General features: G+C 40.5%; 1 long non-coding RNA gene across 1 annotated transcript in view; it reads right to left on the bottom strand.

Annotated features, from left to right (window-relative positions):
• Positions 1-1,750: 1,750 nt before the first annotated feature.
• Positions 1,751-19,620, bottom strand: part of LOC133227768 (uncharacterized) — a 36,935-nt gene continuing 19,065 nt past the window's right edge. Inside the window, exon 3 of the long non-coding RNA XR_009729935.1 lies at positions 1,751-3,275. This is a non-coding gene — a long non-coding RNA (uncharacterized LOC133227768). The remainder of the gene's footprint in view (positions 3,276-19,620) is intronic.

Here is a 19,620-nt window from a genome sequence, read left to right as displayed (position 1 = left end):
AAGTTCATTAGCTGCTCTTAGTAGGAAATGATTCCAAAGAGTCAACCAATGATTTATAGTATGTTTGGGAAAAGCCCTAATCCTTAACTTTTGGAACCAGAGAAAATTTTTCTCTGGCTGCTTCTCTTTTAAGAGAGGAAAGATATGACCCTGGGTGAGACAGAGGGGGGCGTTAACATAAATTCTCAGTCTGTGGCTTTCAGGATCACAGCTTTAGCCACCTAACCTCAAACTAGTGTAGATGAAAAGGGTTTTTATAGCAGCGGGCTGGTGCCATAGTGATAGGATGGTTGCTAAGGATGTCATTATCACTCTGATTGCAGGAATCGGTGAGTTAATTGGCATGACCTCATTCAAGTCCTCAGGGCCTACCTGTTCACAAATTATAAAGGAGACAAAAAGTTGATCTTTTTATAGTGTCAGGAGGCAGCACCTGTTAACATTTAACATAGCATTTGAAACAAGATATAACACACATTATTTATCTACTTGTTACCTTTTTCTCACCCTGTGTCCTCCTTTCTCCTCTTTACTACAGGGAATTAAGACTTGCCCTTCTCAAAAAAAAATAAAAATTATTCCACTATTGTTCTATTCCCTCTAAAGGAGGGGGAATTTTTTTTTTTTTTGGTCTGAGAATCATCCATTAAACTGAAGAAGGCTCAAGGAAATGAACTGCAATGTCTTATAGGAAGAAAAATAGCACAATGAACATGAAGAGAAAAAAAAAAAGGCCCAGAATAATGGAGATTGATCACTCGATCTATCTATGGCCTCAAATAAAACTGATTGAATTTAACATGTTAGGTTACAGTTAAAATGCTTAGTTGTTTCAGTCAGGGTAATATAGTTTCAAATTTTCATAGGGAGCCATTTATTTATTTTTGCATTTGTGAGTCATTTAGTCATTCCCTTGTGAGTGAGAATACATTTATTTTCCAACTCCCTGCTGTTAGGCGTTCTATTAATACCACACTAGTTGAAATAAATGGAGCAGTAGAAACTGTTTGGTGGTGAATTTGTTTTTCAGATTTTTTTTTTTTTTTGATATTTCTATTTTGGTAAGTTGGTTTCCCAGCCTCTTCAGTGGTTTAAATAGAGTCTTAACTTCTCACCCTGTCCCCTCTCTGGCTGCACATTTGATTGTTGCTTTGCCTCAATATTGCCAACTTCAAGGCAACCTGAAGCCTTATAACCCAAGAAATGCATGAGAGAGAGGGTGTATGGTAAAGTAATTCTCATCAAGCAATGAGGCTGTCAAAAAATATGAACAAAATGACAGCTTTCTTAAACACAAGTTTTCTCTCCACCTCTTTGTACTCTACCCCAAAGGAAAAATCCAACCTAATAAAGAGGAAAATTATCTCTCAGGGTTATAAGGAAGTGCAAGGGTCATGTTTTCCGCATTCTAAAAGGGGATTTTCAAATGTACTTTAACTGTGCTTAAGCGCAGTAAAGTTTGCTCATGCGCCTTTAGAGTAAAGCTGAGCAAAGATAATGTCCTTGTTATTCTGGGCAGCTAATTACTGTCAGTAATGTTATTTGTAGTGAACACGAAGCGAGGTAAAGGGGGTGGGGTGGCGTGGGGGGGCGTAGTGCTGGGAGACGGGTGCGCTCGGCTTTGAACTACATCCAGCCCTGATTCCACGGAGCCGCAGGAGGGCTCCATCGGGAACCCTTCAGAAAGGCCCCGAAGGGGCACTGGAGGAAAGCACGTGGATCTACACACTTTCCGGCACTGGCAAAGGTCAGGCAAATAATCGAATCACTCTTCCTCAGCTTTCATTTCATCCACAGCCCAACTGAGGATGGGGGAGGGGTGGCTAGCGCGGGGTGGCCGTAGGTGGCCCACCCTCCTCCCGGTGAGGGGGAGGGGCTGGTCAAGGACATTCCAGTCCATTCGCTACTCTCGCGGAAGCCTTGGGAAAGAACAAAGAAAGAGTGACAAGGCTACAGACATGCTAGGCACGTGCATTCACACACACACACACACACACACACACACACACACACACAGAGGCAAGTACTTGCAGTAACGAGTCAATAGGAGCAAGGATAATTTATGCCGAGCCTGGAAACGCCGAGAGAAAACCAACGCAGAAGTGTGATGTGGGGAGCGGAAAGAGAAGGAAGACAATCCCTTGCATTTCTGAGGGGTCACTTTTCTAAGATTTTAAGTGACACCCGTGCCTGAGATAGATATAAATGGGGTAGCAGCTGAAACTGACAAAGGAGGAAACTGAGGCTCAGAGAAAGGAAGTGAACCCTTCAGGGACATCGATCAAATAACCAGGGAAGTAAGGACTATACAGCTCAGATCTGTGAGCCAGTGTCCTGACACCACAGGATCGTGGGCAGGTGGCAGCAGCTGAAAACATCTGGGTGGAGGAAGGATGTGGAATGGGGAGCCCATGGAGGCAGGCTTCAGTCTGCTTCATAAAGACACTTGCATCTTGGTGAGGCTCTGGATTATCTCTGATTTCTTTCTCTTGTTTTACGAAACCAATAAAGTGAAGTCAATGAAACATTTTACTGGCAGCTCTGGGTGTATTCTAATTGGCTTGTAGTTGGAATTCCCTGTTATTGCCAGGGAGAAAGCAACCGGTCCAATTCCCTGAAGATGATTTAGGGGTAGATTTATAAGGGGGAGACAGGAACAGGGGTAGAAACTCAACTTCCTAAAGCCATTTTCTTTGATAGGGGTGGGGAGAATTTTGCCATCATTTCCTGCCTACATTCCTCAACATTTTTATCAAGGTCCCTCCTTTAATATCAATAGATTTGAAATCCCCAAAGATCAACTTTCAGGGACTACCTCATCCAGGAGTGAACCATCAACCAAGACAGACCTTGGTCACATTCCACCTCTGTCCGCTAGCCAAGCTGGCTGCTGGCTGGGAGAACTGGGTTTTAGTGTTTCCCCCATCCCAGCCTCCTCAAGGTTAGTTAATGCAGCTGAAAAGGAGCTCACAGCCTCTGCTGCCCAGAGCCACAGTGACTTTGCATTATGCGGGGACAATGAGAGTAGTGTTTGTGGCTGAGGCTCTCACAAGCAAATGTCACTGAATACATTTGGAAGGGGCATGCTTAGCGGGACATCACCATGCTATAGGAGCCAAAACCAACTGGAAAAGGAAGAAAACGTGTAGAAGAGTTTAATTTCTTCAACTTCATCGTCCAGCGTCTGAACTTGGACCTAGGTTCAGGTTTCAGCTGAAGTAGATTTTGAATCTTGTTCAGGTTATTTCATCTCCTTTGTGCCTCAGTTTCCTTATCTGTTGGAAAACAAAGCAGACATAGCATTTGTACCTAATTTACAAGTGTGTTGTAAGTACTCAACTATATTATTTGTGTGAAACAATTAGCACAGAGTCTGAAACATAATTAATACTTGACAAATGTTAGTTTAACAGGCTTTACTCCCTCTGTGTTTCTGGTATCTGTTACCCTTTTAGCTCTTCAATTTGTAGAATTTAATACTGCACAGGTAGAGTCATCCTGGGGCTTCCCAGCTAGTGCTAGTGATAAAGAACCTGCCTGCCAGTGCAGAAGATATAAGAGACATGGGTTCAATCCCTGGGTTGTGAAGATCCCTTGGAGGAGGGCATGGCAACCCACTCCAGTATTCTTGCCTGGAGAATTCATAAGCAGAGGAACCTGGTGGGCTACAGCCCATAGGGTCACCAAGAGTTGGACACTACTAAAGCAACTTAGCACACATGCACGCACAGAGTCATCCTGAGGAAGTGAAGAATAGAAAAGGATTTAACTTTTGACTGGTATTTTGTTGTTGATGTTTATTCTAAATACCACTCACTGAAGAGTTAGAATAGCTACTGTAAAATGAAAGAAGCATTTACAAAGTCTTACAAATGTTGACTTTCTAATTCTGCTTAATCTTCTGATTTGATTCAATCAAATGTAATGCCTTGTGCATCATGGGTTTGACATTACATAGACATTGTCAAGTGCCTGTGTAGTCACCGCATGTTTTTAATGTTTAGCAGCTTTGTGGTCAAAATGAGCAGATTCCATTTTGGCAGGTTGTGGAAACATCCAGTCTCACATTTAGACAGGAATCCATTTACCACAGAAAGTGAGAGTCAGCAGGAGGCATCCAGCCTGCCTGTGGGCATCTGGGCAGATTTTTGAAGGACACTGCAGCTGCTGAGGTGTGATACAGGTCCATTCTGGTTGTCAGGTGGCAGGTAAGAGCCCAGCCGTTTGTCATCATTGGAGGAGTTAACATAGGGGATCATCACATGACTCTATGAGAAGGTGGAGCCCAGTGGTAGAGAGTTCAAAGCATTTGAACATCCTGGCAGGTGGGCAGGATCAGGAGAGCAGAGGATAGTGGGGCCACATACACTGGATTCCCTTTCATGACAGTGGTTTGAGGTGGTTGAGAGAGTCTGGTATGGATCTTGGATTTTTAAAAACTAAATACTAGGCAAGCTATCAAGGGCTTCAGGCTTGAGTTAGGAACCAGCTGCCAGTGTTGGAGAGCAGACAGGGACTAGCTGTCAATGACAGCAGTAGCAGTGATAAGAAAACACGTGTAGGTAATACTTCATACCCAATACCCATTCATATGCTTTGGCTGTGTTCACTAATCCCCACAACAAGCCTGTGGCTTGGGTACTATTATTATCATGCCCACTTCTCCAAGGTAGAAAGTAAGGCTTGGAGAATAACTTGCCTGAGGATGCACTGCAAGTAGCAGAGTTGGAACCAACCCAGGCAGTCTGACTCCAGGTCCATATTCAACCACTGCATCCAAAACGCCTCAAAGCAGATGCTCCTTAAGGGTTATAGAGTCTGAGAGCCTTGGCCGGGCTGACCCTGCAGGTGAGTATTAAGGGGCCCAGCTGTGGAGTGAGAGGGTGTATAGGAGTTAGGCTTGATCTGGCACTGTGTCCCAGTGTCCCTTGGAGAAAGGCTTCCTAGCTCTTCCCAATAAATGACAGCTATGTTCCAGTCAGAAGTTTCCTCTGTTTCAGCTCAGACCTAGGAATTTTGGCTCAGTTCTCTGTCCTTTCTAATTCAGAAATCCTCCCAGGAAACCAGATAATTTCTGGCATTGATCTGGAGAATTTAAGGCAATTCTCAACAGACTCAGAAATCCATCTGCCATGTGGTCAGACCAGAGTGAAATTTCAGAGAGAAAGGCGCAGGATTTGTCCGCATTCCAGTGCATCAATTTTTTTCTTTGAAGAAGGAAACTTAAATTTATTGAGGTCCTCCTTTGCACTTTACCTAAATAATTACTTTTAATATTTACAATGAATTAATTTCCCAGGGCTGCTGTAACAAAGTACCACCAACTGGGTGACTTAGGACAATAGAAATGTATTGTCTCACAGTTTTGGAGGCTGAAAGTCTGAAATCAAGATTATGGAAGAGCTGTGTCCCCTTGGACACCTGGAGGGGAAATATTCTTCCTTGCCTCTTCCTAGCTTTTGGTGGTTCTCAGCGAACCTTGGCATTCCTTGGCTTTCGGTTCATCACTCCAGTCCTCCGTTTTCACATGATGTTTGTTCTCTCTGTGTCTTTTCACGTGTCTTTCCTTTGCTCATGTCTCTCTGTGTCCAAATTTCCTCTTTTTATAGAGACATCAGTCATTTTGGATTGGAACCCATCTTAATGATCTCAGGTTAACTTGACATCTGCAAAGACTCAATTTCCAAGGAAAGTCTCATTTGGAATTTCTGGAGGTGAGGAATTTGCAGGACACATACAACCCCATTAGTAACCCCTCCTCTCTTTTGCAGAACAGGAAAGTGTTGCCCAAATTCAAGAATAAAATCAAGTCTAATTCTAAGGTTTCCCTCTTCCTGTCCACATCCTGCTGCCTTCTCAGGAGAGTAGTTTGATCCTCTCCCTAAGTAACACATTTTAAGAACCAATGTGTTTGCTTATGACGTGTCTCAACCTTGCTAGTGACCTGGAAGATCTGGGGCCCACTCAACTCTTGTTCTTTGAATGATCCTCCTGTTCTTGCTGCTGAATAAGTACGATGTCCACCCGTGTTATCAAGGGGAGTTGTAAATGAATGCCTGCTGGGTACCCCAACAGGTAGATGTGACATCCCAAGAGGTCTGCACCGCTGAGAGTTTCTCATACTATACAAACAGCAGATGCCACATGATGTGTTTTACCCTGGAAAGATTTATTTGTAGTACAAAGAGTCAGAAACTTACAGAGATAATCCCATATTGGCACCTGAGGCCTTGAAATGAAGTGTGTGGCCTGAGGCAACTCACTTAACCTCTCAGCTTCGCCATCTGGGACCTGGGAGTAATGATGGCCAGCCCCTTGGAGGCATCATTTGGGGCAGCTTCAGAAATGGCCTGGAAGACTATAGCAAATGGAAATGCTGTATATTGACAACAAGAACGTTAACTGAAAATAATCAGTATTTATAGAATGCCATTCTTAGGGATCCTAAATTTCTCATGGCTGTCATCCCCAAGCCTTGGGAATTAGAAGAATTGACCTGGAATGTGGTGAAAAGTGCTCACTCCTCCCCCATCCTCCTTGCCATTCTGTTTTCGGTTAGAATCACAATTTGAGTTCTCGCTGAAAACCGAACACTGGGTCAAGGGGGAGGTTTGGGATTATTAACTGCCATCCATCTTCTGAGAGTGAATGTGCTTCTGCATCAAAGTCTTCTTTTGATTTCCTTCTTTGATAAAATGTATTCAGCATCCAGGCTCCGAGGCAGACACTCCTCTCCCCTAGTCTTCCTGCCTCCCTCAAGTTATTTAATTATATTGTTTCCACTATCCCTTACTGTCTGGCTTTTGGATACCCATGTAATTATCTGATTAGCTCCTATGTAAAATCCTTGCTTTTGGTTTTCCTTCCAATATGCTAAATATACGTCTAGTGGCAAAGAGCTGGCACTGGTACATTAAGCAGCCCAGAATAGAGTGGAGCCAGATGTAAAAGGGTCTTGTCTTACTTTGTATTAGAGCTCCAGGGCTGGAGAAACTCTTTCTTGCCCATGTTGAAGGGCTGCTTGGGAGAGATCCACACCATTTTGCAGCACAGGTCTCATTAACCTTTATTAATAAACAGCACGTTTACAGGTTCCAAGTAAAGAGAGCAATTTAACCCTGTTACACTAATTGCTCTTTATTATGAGTGGAAACAGCTTCCCTCATAGCTCAGTTGGTGAAGAATCCGCCTGCAACGCAGAAGACCCTGGTTTGATTCCTGGGTCGGGAAGATCCACTGGAGAAGGGATAGGCTGCCCACTCCAGTGTTCTTGGGCTTCCCTTGTGGCTTAGCTGGTAGAGAATCCGCCTGCAGTGCGGGAGACCTGGGTTTGAGCCCTGGGTTGGGAAGATCCTCTGGAGAAGGGAAAGGCTACCTACTCCAGTATTCTGGCCTGGAGAATTCCATGGACTGTATAGTCCATGTGATCACAGAGTCGGACATGACTGAGCGACTTTCACTTCACTTCACATGAGCGGGAAGGTAATGTCTATTTAAAAGTATTTGAGGTGCCACCTTTATGTTCTGTCAGAACTTTGTACTTGCTTAGGGTTCAGGCCATTCTTAGGATCTCTGTTTGTTCCAAAAGAAGATGAAGCGAGGTTTGGAGCTGCCTGACTTGTGTTGGAATGTTTTTAGCCTGCGCATTTTCCGGCAATCAATTATTTGGTCAGATACAGAGGGTTACTTGATTGGGTGTTTAGTCCCCAAATGATGGTCACTGCGTGTGAACAAAGAGAAAACAAGTTAACTTATACAAATGCCATTGTTTAAGTTCACTCATCTGCTGTAAACTTGTTTCAAAACAAGTGGAATATTTCCCTAGACCAGCAGTGTTCCACTACTGCATATAAATGAATGATTAGGCAAGAGAATCTATAAATGGCATTGTTTCCTTCCATTCTAGTTTGCTTTCCGGTGCTGGACTCCTCCAAGAAGTTGAAAATATACTTTCTGATCATAACACTTTGCAAAGAAATAAAGAGAGTTGTTAGAGGAGCCACATTGCTGTTTATTCTGAATAGAATTGAGATAATTCATGAAACACTCTCATTCTTGCAAGACCCCTATTTTATTTTAGTTTTATTTCATCTTATTTTATTTTGTTTCTAACTTGATCCCTATCCCTAGTATCCCTCAGCACTCCCATCAACACCTTTTAAAGAGTTTTCCCATAGATTCTTCTTATTTACCTTCCACCTGTTTATTTAGTTTATTAGTGTTTATTTGGAAGATTTTATTGTGTTGTTTATGTATGCATTTTAAAGTTATATAGATGGTGTGTATGTGTGTGTGCATGCGTGATAAGTCATGTCTGACTCTTTGCAACCCCATGGACTGTAGCCTGCCAGGTTCCTCTGTCCATGGAATTTTCCAGGCAAGAATACTGGAGCGGGTTGCCATTTCCTTCTCCAGGGGGTCTTCCCGACCCAGGGATTGAACCTGCATCTCCTGAATTGGCAGGCACATTTTTTACTAACTGAGCCACCAGAGAAGCCCATATAGATGGTAATGTGCTATAACTATACAATGGAATATTACTCAGCCATAAAAAGGAAAAAATTAGATCATTTATAGACATGTGGATGGACCTAGAGTCTGTCATATAAAGTGAAGTCAATTAGAAAGAGAAAAACAAATATCGTATATTAACATGTATATGTGGAGTCCAGAAAAATGGTACAGATGAACCTATTTCCAGAGCAGTAGTAATAGAGACACAGATGCAGAGAATGGACATTTGGACACAATGGGGAAGGGGAGGGTGGGACAAATTGAGTGATTAGGTTTGACATAAATACACTGTCATATGCAAAATGGATAGCTAGTGGGAACCTGCTATAAAGCACAGGGAGCTCAGTTCAGCGCTCTGTGATGACCTAGAGGGGTGGGGTTGGGAGAGGGGTGGGAGAGGGGACCAAGAGGGAAGGATATATGTATCCTTGTAGCTGATTCACTTCATTGTACAGCAGAAACTAACACAACATTGTAAAGCAATTATACACCCATAAAAAAATCTCATTCCCTTTTTTTCACTTTTCCTCTAAAAGAATGTTTTGACAGCTACACATTTTTCTCTGTATAAACCCAGTTTACTGCTTTGGAGTCCTGCAGATTATGTCAATACCAATGCATATACCATTTCTGACTCTTACATGGAGCCCATTTTACTTATCCATTTCCCTGGTGGATATCTAATGGGTACTTAGATTCTCTAGAGGGTAGTTAGATTGCTTTCAACTTTTTGGTACCACAAATAATGCTAAAACAATACTCTATCATCATGTTTACTTATGGATTTCTTAGCAAGATGTTTTCTAGATTATATTCCCAAGCGTAGAGTTTCCAGGTTGTGAGGGTATACTTTACTTCATTAAGTACTTTCAGATTGCTTTATAGAATTTGCAGCAATTTATAATTTCACCACCAGTAAGGGTGAAATTTCTCCACATCCTTGCCAGCACTTTCTAATTTTTACTAATCTGATAGGTATAAGATAACATCTTTTTAAAATTTTGCATGTCTCTGATATGAAAGATATACTTAGTAGCTGTTTACATTTCCCCATCTATCAATTGCCTGTTCATGTCCATTGCCCATTTTTTTGTTTAAAATTTGCTTTCTTTTTCTTATTTGTTTGTAAAGCTTCTTATATATTCTAGATACCAATTCCACATCTCTTTCGTAAATATCTTTTTCACAATATTTTGCTGATTTGTCAAAATTGAAGTCTTTAATTTAGATGTGGTCATGTCTACCAAATTCTTTTCCATTAACAGATTTTCATTAGCAGCCTTTGTGTAAAAGCTTTGGCTTTCATTCAGCTCAGTTCAGCTCAGTTCAGCTGCTCAGTCATGTCTAACTCTTTGTGACCCCATGGACTGCAGTATGCCAGGCTTCCCTGTCCATCACCAACTCCTGGAGCTTGCTCAATCTCATGTCCATCGAGTTGGTGATGCCATCCAACCATCTCATCCTCTGTCATCCCCTTTTCCTCCTGCCTTCAATCTTTCCCAGCATCAGGGTCTTTTCTTAGTGATTCAGTTCTTCACATCAGGTGGCCAAAGTATTGGAGTTTCAGCTTCAGCATCAGTCCTTCCAATGAATATTCGTGACTGATTTCCTTTATGTTATTTTATTTTTTTAATGATAAATTTTGTTTTATTTTTAAACTTTACATAATTGTATTAGTTTTGCCAAATATCAAAATGAATCCGCCACAGGTATACATGTGTTCCCCATCCTGAACCCTCCTCCCTCCTCCCTCCACATACCATCCCTCTGGGTCGTCCCAGTGCACTAGCCCCAAGCATCCAGTATCGTGCATCGAACCTGGACTGGCAACTCATTTCTTACATGATATTTTACATGTTTCAATGCCATTCTCCCAAATCTTCCCACCCTCTCCCTCTCCCACAGAGTCCATAAGACTGTTCTATACATCAGTGTCTCTTTTGCTGTCTCGTAGGATGGACTGGTTTGATCTCCTTGCAGTCCAAGGGACTTTCAAGAGTCTTCTCCAACACCACAATTCAAAAGCATCAATTCTTGGGCACTCAGCTTTCTTTATAGTCCAACTCTCACATCCATACATGACCACTGGAAAAACCATAGCTTTAACTAGACAGACTTTGGTTTTCATTCTGATATGCTAAATATGTACATAGTAGCAAAGAACTGGCTATAGTACCTTAAGCATCTCGAAATAGAGTCGAATTAGAATGGGTCTCATCTTACTTTATATTGGAACTCCAAAGCTTTAGAAGCTCTCACCCCTGTTGCTGAATTGCTTAGAACAAAACTACATCATAGCTATATTAAACAGTGCAGATTCTACTTATTTTTGTAAACAGTACATTTTCAGGTTCTAAACAAAAAGGATAATACATTCTCTTTGTACCATTATTTTCCATAATGAGTATGTGTGTGCGCTCAGTCACTTTAGTCACATCCAACTCTTTGTAACCCCATGGACTGTAGCCCGCTGGGCTCCTCTATTCATGGGATTTTCCAGGCAAGAATACTGGAGTAGGTTGTCATGCCCTCCTCCAGGGGATCTTCCCCACCCAGAGATCGAACCTGCACCTCCTGGGTCTCTGGCATTGCAGGTGGATTCTTTACCACTGAACCACTGGGGAAGCCCCATAATGAGTATGGAGATGACTAGTATCAATTAGGATATTTTGCAGTGCCGCCTGTGATGTTAAGTCTGAACTTTCTACTCATTTACTGTTTCTAAGTGTTGTTTGTTTTGGTATTGTTTTGGGGACATTAGATGCATAAGGTTGATTAGTCACACTCCTCAGTTTATGTATTGTCATCATTACTTGTCCATGCAAAACTCTTTTGTTACAAATGTATGTATGTATGTGTCTATGTATCCACAAATGCACATATATAACGTCTATCTATCCATCCTCCAATCACAGTAAATGGAATTATTGATTCCCAAAGTTTAACTTTCTGATTGATATATTTACACTCCTGCCAGAGCTTTCTGGTGGGTGGAGCATTTTTCCTGATACTTGACTTGGGCTTGGCCATATGACTTGCTTCAGGCCAATGAAATATTGGTCCAACTGCATTATCCTGGTTAAACTCACATACTTGAGCTCCTGTTTCTCATCACAAAAAAAACATACCTTGGTTACCCACTAGTCTAAGGAGGATGAGAAACATATCAAACAGACCTGGACTCAATTTGTCCCTGTAACCAAGTTCCAGGCTAGGTCAGCCAACTCCCAGATGACCTGCACAGGCATGAGAAATAAATGTTTTTTGTAATACTGAAATTCTAGCATTTGTTATGCATTATAGTTGCAACAACAGCTAACTAATATGGCTTTCTTTCTCCCTCCTCCCTCCGTTGGTTCCTTCCTTCCTCTGTTTATGTATCTTATTTTATCCTCATACCACTACCGGCCAGGTTAATGCTAATTATGTGTATCTTTTTACTTTAATATGTTCTTGAAATATATGTATTTTTGAGTGTATATAATTTTTTTTAATTTTTGTAAATGATATTGTAGTGTATATCTCTTTGTGCTTCCAACTTTTTTCACCAAGCATGTGTATATTTAATCCTTCGATTCTAGTTGTCAAGTAATACTCCATGATGTTTACTTATCACATTTTTTCCTATTCTCATTCACAGTACTAAATACCCAGGGTATTCCAAATCTCTTTCAGGTCCCTTTCAGACCCAAAGAATCATTTCCTTGTGATATATGTAAGGCTAATAGCCGCTTAATAAGGCTGAGTCATGATGAATTGCCTCCAGCCTACTGTTGCTCTAGCAGTGTGTGAAAGTCCGTCTGTCCCCACTTCCTCACTGATACTTGGCATTATCCAGCATTCTCTTTTTGGCCAATCTAATGGCCAAATTTGCCTTCACCAGTTAGCAGTGATTTTGAGCACCTTGATGAATGCTTATTAACTTCTTGGGTTTCCTCTTCTATAAATTACCTTGCCCATTTTATCTATGAGAATTCTTAGTTTATCAAATTTTAAGAGTTCTTTATATGTTCAAAAATGTATTCTTTATTGGTTTAGATGCCACAAATATCTTCTCCCATTTTGATAGGTATAGGAACTTTGGTGAAGAAGGCGATGGCACCCCACTCCAGTACTCTTGCCTGGAAAGTCCCATGGACGGAGGAGCCTGGTAGGCTGCAGTCCATGGAGTCACGAAGAGTCGGACACGACTGAGTGACTTCACTTTCACTTTTCACTTTCATGCATTGGAGAAGGAAATGGCAACCCACTCCAGTGTTCTTGCCTGGAGAATCCCAGAGACGGGGGAGCCTGGTGGCCTGCCGTCTATGGGGTCGCACAGAGTCAGACACAACTGAAGCCACTTAGCAGCAGTAGGAACTTTGTGCATAGTGCTCTCAATTGAACTAAAATTCTTAATTTTGGTATTAAAATTTAGTTTAGATGTTTTGTTCTGCTTTGTGATTTATGCATTTAAACTTTCATTTAAGAAGTCATTCTCCTTTTCCACACTGTTGGTGTGGATGTGAGTTGATGCAACCACAGTGGAAAATAGTATGGAGGTTTTAAAAATAGAATTATGATATGATCCAGCAGTCCCACTTCTAGGCATATATATGGACAAAAGTATAATTCAAAAAGGTACATGCATACATATGTTAATAGCAGCACTATTACAATAGCCAAGAAATGGAAACAACAATAAACATTGACAGATTGGATAAGGAAGATGTGGTACAAAGCAATATATGACAAGCCCATAGCAAACATCCTCAATGGTGAAAAATGGAAAGCATTTCCTCTAAAATCAGGAACAAGACAAGGGTGCCCACTCTCACCACTACTATTCAACATAGTTATGAAAGTCCTAGCCAGAGCAATCAGAGAAGAAAAAGAAATAAAAGGAATCCAGATTGAAAAAGAAGAAGCAAAACTCTCACTGTTTGAAGATAGAATGATCCTCTACATAGAAAACTCTAAAGACACCACCAGAAAATTACCTGAGCTAATCAATGAATATAGTAAAGTTACAGGACATAAAATTAATACAGAAATCCCTTGCATTCCTGTATATTAACAATAAGAAGACAGAAAGAGAAAGTAAGGAAACAATCCCATTCACCATTGCAACAAAAAGAATAAAATACTTAGGAATAAATTTACCTAAAGAAACAAAAAACCTATATAGAGAAAACTATAGCATACTGATGAAAGAAATCAAAGATGACACAAATAAATGGAGAAATATACCATATTCATGGATTGGAAGAATCAATATAATGAGAATGAGTACACTACCCAAAGCAATCTATAGATTCAGTGCAATCCCTACCATGCTACCAATGATATTTTTCATAGAACTAGAACAAATAATTTCACATTTTGTATGGAAACACAAAAAAACTCGAATATCCAAAATAATCTTGAGAAAGAAGAATGGAACTAGAGGAATCAACCTTCCTGACTTCAGACTCTTCTACAAAGCTACAGTCATCAAGACAGTATGGCTGGCACAAAGACAGAAATACAGATCAATGGACCAAAATAGAGAGCCCAGAGATAAATCTACTCACCTATGGACACCGTATCTTTGTCAAAGGAAGCAAAAAATATACAATGGAGAAAAGACAATCTCTTTAACAAGTGATGCTGGGAAAACTGGTCGACCACCTGTAAAAGAATGAAACTAGAACACTTTCTAACACCATACACAAAAACAAACTCAAAATGGATTAAAGATATAAATGTAAGAACAGAAACTATAAAACTCCTAGAGGAAAACATAGGCAGAACACTCTCTGACATAAATCACAGCATGATCTTCTATGACCCACCTCCCAGAGTAATGGAAATAAAAGCAAAAATAAACAAATGGGACCTAATTAAACTTAAAAGCTTTTTCACAATGAAGGAAACTATAAGCAAGGTGAAAAGGCAGTCTTCAGAATGGGAGAAAATAATAGCAAATGAAGCAACTGACAAAGAATTAATCTCCAAAATATACAAGAAGCTCATGCAGCTCAATACCAGAAAAACAAACAACCCAATCAAAAAGTGGACCAAAGAACTAAACAGATATTTCTCCAAAGAAGACATACAGATGGCTAATAAACACAAGAAAAAGTGCTCAGCACCACTCTTTATTAGAGAAATGCAAATCAAAACCACAATGAGGTATCATCTCATACTGGTCAGAATGACTGCCATCAAAAAGTCTACAAAAAATAAATGCTGGAAAGGGTGTGGAGAAAAGGGAACACTCTTACACTGTTGGTGAGAATGAAAATGGGTATAGACACTGTGGAGAACTGTGTGGAGATTCCTTAAAAAACTGGAAATAGAACTACCATATGACCCAATAATCCCACTGCTGGGCAAACACATCAAGGAAATCAGAATTGAAAGAGAAACATGTACCTCAGTGTTCATTGCAGCACTGTTTACGATAGCTAGGACATGGAAGCAACCTAGATATCCACCAGTAGACAAATAGATAAGGAAGTTGTGGTACATATACATAATGGAATATTAGTCAATTATAAGAAAGAACACATTTGAGTCAGTTCTAATGAGGTGGATGAAACTGGAGCCTATTATACATAGTGAAGTAAGTCAGAAAGAGATACACTAATACAGTATATTAATGCATATGTATGGAGTTTAGAAAGATGGTAATGATGATCCTAAATGCAGGGCAGCAAAAGAGACACAGATATAAAGAACAGACTATTGGACAATGTGCTAGAAGGCAAGGGTGAGATGATATGAGAGAATAACACTGAAACATGTATATTACCATATGTTAAAGAGATGACCAGTGCAAGTTTGATGCATGAAGCAGGGCACTCAAAGCCAGTGCTCTGGGACAACCATAGGGGTGGGCTGGGGAGGGAGGTGGAAGGGGGGTTCAGGAAGGGGTGCATGCATGTGTGCCTAAGGCTGATCCGTGTTGATGTGTGGCAGAGACCACCACAGTGTTGTGAAGTGATTGTCCTCCAATTAAAAAAATAAATAAAAAATTTTAAAAAGATGTGGTACATATATACAATGGAATACTACTCAACCATAAAAAGGAATGAAATTATGCCATTTGCAGCAACATGGATGCAACTAGAGATTATCATATTAAGGGAAGTAAGTCAGAAAGAGAAAGATAAATACCATATGATATCATTTGTATGTGGAAGCTAAAATATGGCACAAACAAGTCTATTTATGAAATAGAATCATGGACAGAGAGAACAGATTGGTGGTGCCAAGGGGGAAAGAGTTGGGGGAGGAATGGAGTGGGAATTTGGAATTAGCAGATGTAAGCATTTATATATAGAATAGATAAACAACACGGTCATTCTATATAGCACAGAGAGCTATATTCAACATCCTATGGTAAACCATAAAGAATAAGAATATAAAAAACAAATGTGTATATATATATATAAAACTAAATCAATTTCCTGCACAGCAGTAATTAACACAACTTTATAAATCAACTATAGCAACCCTCTCCAGTATTCTTGCCTCGAGAATCCAATGGACAGAGGAGCCTGGTGGGCTACATACAGTCCATCGGGTCGCAAAGAGTCGAACATGACTGAAGCAACTTAGCATGCATTCACTTAGCACGCACGTACGCATAAATCACTATATTTCAATTAAAAGAAAAAAAAGAAGCCTTTCTCTGCCCTATGTCACAAAGATGTTACCTTACATTTTATTTTAATCTAATTGTTTTATCACATTTAGCTATTTTTCTTATTGTTTTAAGTTTTCTCAAATTATGAACATAAGTATTGAACTCTATCAAACAGTGTTTTGCATCTGGAATGATCAGGGATTTTCTATTTTTGTCTGTTAAAGTGGTGAACTATATTTATAGAATGTCTGACTTACTCATTCTTCTATTTCAAGGATAAACCTGAGTTAATTATAAAATTTTTTGGTATGCTCTTGGATTCAGTTATTTAAGATGATTACCTCTCTGCTCATACTTGAAACTGACCTATACATATCTTTATTATACTGTAACAAAGCAGTGCTTATTCAACTACGTTCTTATTTGATGTTACTATCAAAGATATACTAACCTCATGAAATGTGTTGATTAGTGTTATGGGCTAAATTGTGTCTCACTGACTCATATTTTGAAGTTCTAACTCTCCTTGCCTCTGAATGTGACCTTATTTGGAAGTAGGATCTTTATAGAAGTAATTAATTAAAGTACGCTCAGTAAGGTGGGCTTATTCTTTATAAAAGGGGGAAATTCAGACAATGTATATGTGGAAACTGCCAAGTGACCAGGAAGACAGCCATCTATAAGCCATGGACAGATGCCTGGAACAGATCCTCCTCCCTTCAGAAAGATCCAACACTGCCAACACCTTGCTTTTGGACTCCCAGTCCCTGATATTGTGAGATAGTAAGTTTCTCTTGTCAAAGCTACCCAGTTTGTGGTACTTTTCTATGTCAGCACCATCAGACTAATACAGACAACTTTCCTCTTTTCCATCTTTGGACACAATTTATATGAAATGGAGATTATTCAAAACTAAGTATCATAATATGTTCTCATATTTTCCTTCTTGTACAGTTTTTATTTCTTTTTCTTGGCATTAATAATTGATTTGCTTTTTACTTTTTTCAATTTAATGTTATTTTTAATCAGAGGATAATTACTTTACAATATTTCTGCCATACATCAACATGAATCAGCCATAGGTGTACAAATGTCCCCTCCCTCTTAAACCTCTCTCCCACTTCCCTCTCCATCCTACCCCTCTAGGTTGTCACAGAGCACCAGCTTTGGGTTCCTTGCATCATACAGCAAATTCTCACAGGCACCAAACATCGATTCACCTCTGAAATTTCTGCCATGATTATGTCTTTCTCCAATACTTTCAAACACACCAGATATTCTAAAATATCATTTTCTTGGAGGCACTTTTCCAGAGCCCTCTTCTGACTTCCTTCTCTAATAGTAACTTGTTCCTCCCTGGCTCTGCCACAAGACAGTCATCCTGGAATCCCTCTCCCCATTAACTTAAGAATCTCTGTTGCCTCTCTCCTGGTATGAAACTTGTTTCTTGGATCTCTTGTCTTTTTCTTTCCTGGTCAACTCTTTGTAGTGTATCACACACTACAGTAGTAGAGGACAAATGGTGCCAAGGATGTATTTTTCCTTCAATTTCAGGAAATTCTTCACCATTATTTTGCAAATATTTTATTTTCTCTATATGGAGGTTGATTTATCTTCTTCTGCAACTCATAACTGATGGAGTCTATTCTAATTCTAACTTCCTTATTATTTATTCTACTTCATTTTTTACAACTTTTATATCTTTCTAATGACTTTGAGGATAGTTCTTATGTATAATTTTTGGGGCTTCCTTGGTAGCTCAGCTGGTAAAGAATCTGCCTGCAATGCAGGAGACCGTGGTTCAAGTCCTGGGTCGGGAAGATCCACTGGAGAAGGGAAAGGCTACCCATTCCAGTATTCTGGCCTGGAGAATTCTGTGGACTGCATAGTCCATTGGGTTGCAAAAGAGTTGGACATGACTGAGCAACTTTCACTCAGTTCAGTTCAGTTCATTCACTCAGTCGTGTCCGATTCTTTGCGACCCCATGAATCGCAGTACGCCAGGCCTCCCTGTCCATCACCAACTCCCAGAGTTCACCCAGACTCACGTCCATCGAGTCAGTGAGGCCATCCAACCATCTCATCCTCTGTCGTCCCCTTCTCCTCCTGCCCCCAATCCCTCCCAGCATCAGAGTCTTTTCCAATGAGTCACCTCTTGGCATGAGGTGGCCAAAGTACTGGAGTTTCAGCTTTAGCATCATTCCTTCCAAAGAAATTCCAGGGCTGATCTCCTTCAGAATGGATTGGTTGGATCTCCTTGTAGTCCAAGGAACTCTCAAGAGTCTTCTCCAACACCACAGTTCAAAAGCATCAATTCTTCGGCGTTCAGCCTTCTTCACAGTCCAACTCTCACATCCATATGTGACCATAGGAAAAACCATAGCCTTGACTAGACGAACCTTTGTCGGCAAAGTAATGTCTCTGCTTTTGAATATGCTATCTAGGTTGGTCATAACTTTCCTTCCAAGGAGTAAGCGTCTTTTAATTTCATGGCTCAAATCACCATCTGCAGTGATTTTGGAGCCCCCCAAAATAAAGTCTGACACTGTGTCCACTGTTTCCCCATCTATTTCCCATGAAGTGATGGGACCAGATGCCATGATCTTCATTTTCTGCATGTTGAGCTTTAAGCCAACTTTTTCACTCTCCACTTTCACTTTCATCAAGAGGCTTTTTAGTTCCTCTTCACTTTCTGCCATAAGGGTGGTGTCATCTGCATATCTGAAGTTATTGATATTTCTCCCGGCAATCTTGATTCCAGCTTGTGTTTCTTCCAGTCCAGCATTTCTCATGATGTACTCTGCAGATAAGTTAAATAAGCAGGGCAACAGTATACAGCCTTGACGTACTCCTTTTCCTATTTGGAACCAGTTTGTTGTTCCATGTCCAGTTCTAACTATTGCTTCCTGACCTGCATATAGATTTCTCAAAAGGCAAATCAGGTGGTCTGGTATTCCCATCTCTTTCAGAATTTTCCACAGTTTATCGTGATCCACACAGTCAAAGGCTTTGGCATAGTCAATAAAGCAGAAATAGATGTGTTTCTGGAACTCTCTTGCTTTTTCCATGATCCAGCGGATGTTGGCAATTTGATCTCTGGTTCCTCTGCCTTTTCTAAAACCACCTTGAACATCAGGAAGTTCACGGTTCACATATTGCTGAAGCCTGGCTTGGAGAATTTTGAGCATTACTTTACTAGCGTGTGAGATGAGTGCAATTGTGTGGTAGTTTGAGCATTCTTTGGCATTGCCTTTCTTTGGGGTTTGATTGAAAACTGACCTTTTCCAGTCCTGTGGCCACTGCTGAGTTTTCCAAATTTGCTGGCATATTGAGTGCAGCACTTTCACAGAATCATTTTCAGGATTTGAAAGAGCTCAACTGGAATTCCATCACCTCCACTAGCTTTGTTTGTAGTGATGCTTTCTAAGGCCCACTTGACTTCACATTCCAGGATGTCTGGCTCTAGGTCAGTGATTACACCATCGTGATTATCT

The sequence above is a fragment of the Bos javanicus genome, chromosome 2 (genome assembly GCF_032452875.1).
Source record: "Bos javanicus breed banteng chromosome 2, ARS-OSU_banteng_1.0, whole genome shotgun sequence".
NCBI classification, from domain to species: domain Eukaryota; kingdom Metazoa; phylum Chordata; class Mammalia; order Artiodactyla; family Bovidae; genus Bos; species Bos javanicus.
Note: the sequence above shows the minus strand (reverse complement) of the source record. Positions and strands in the feature narration are given on the sequence as shown.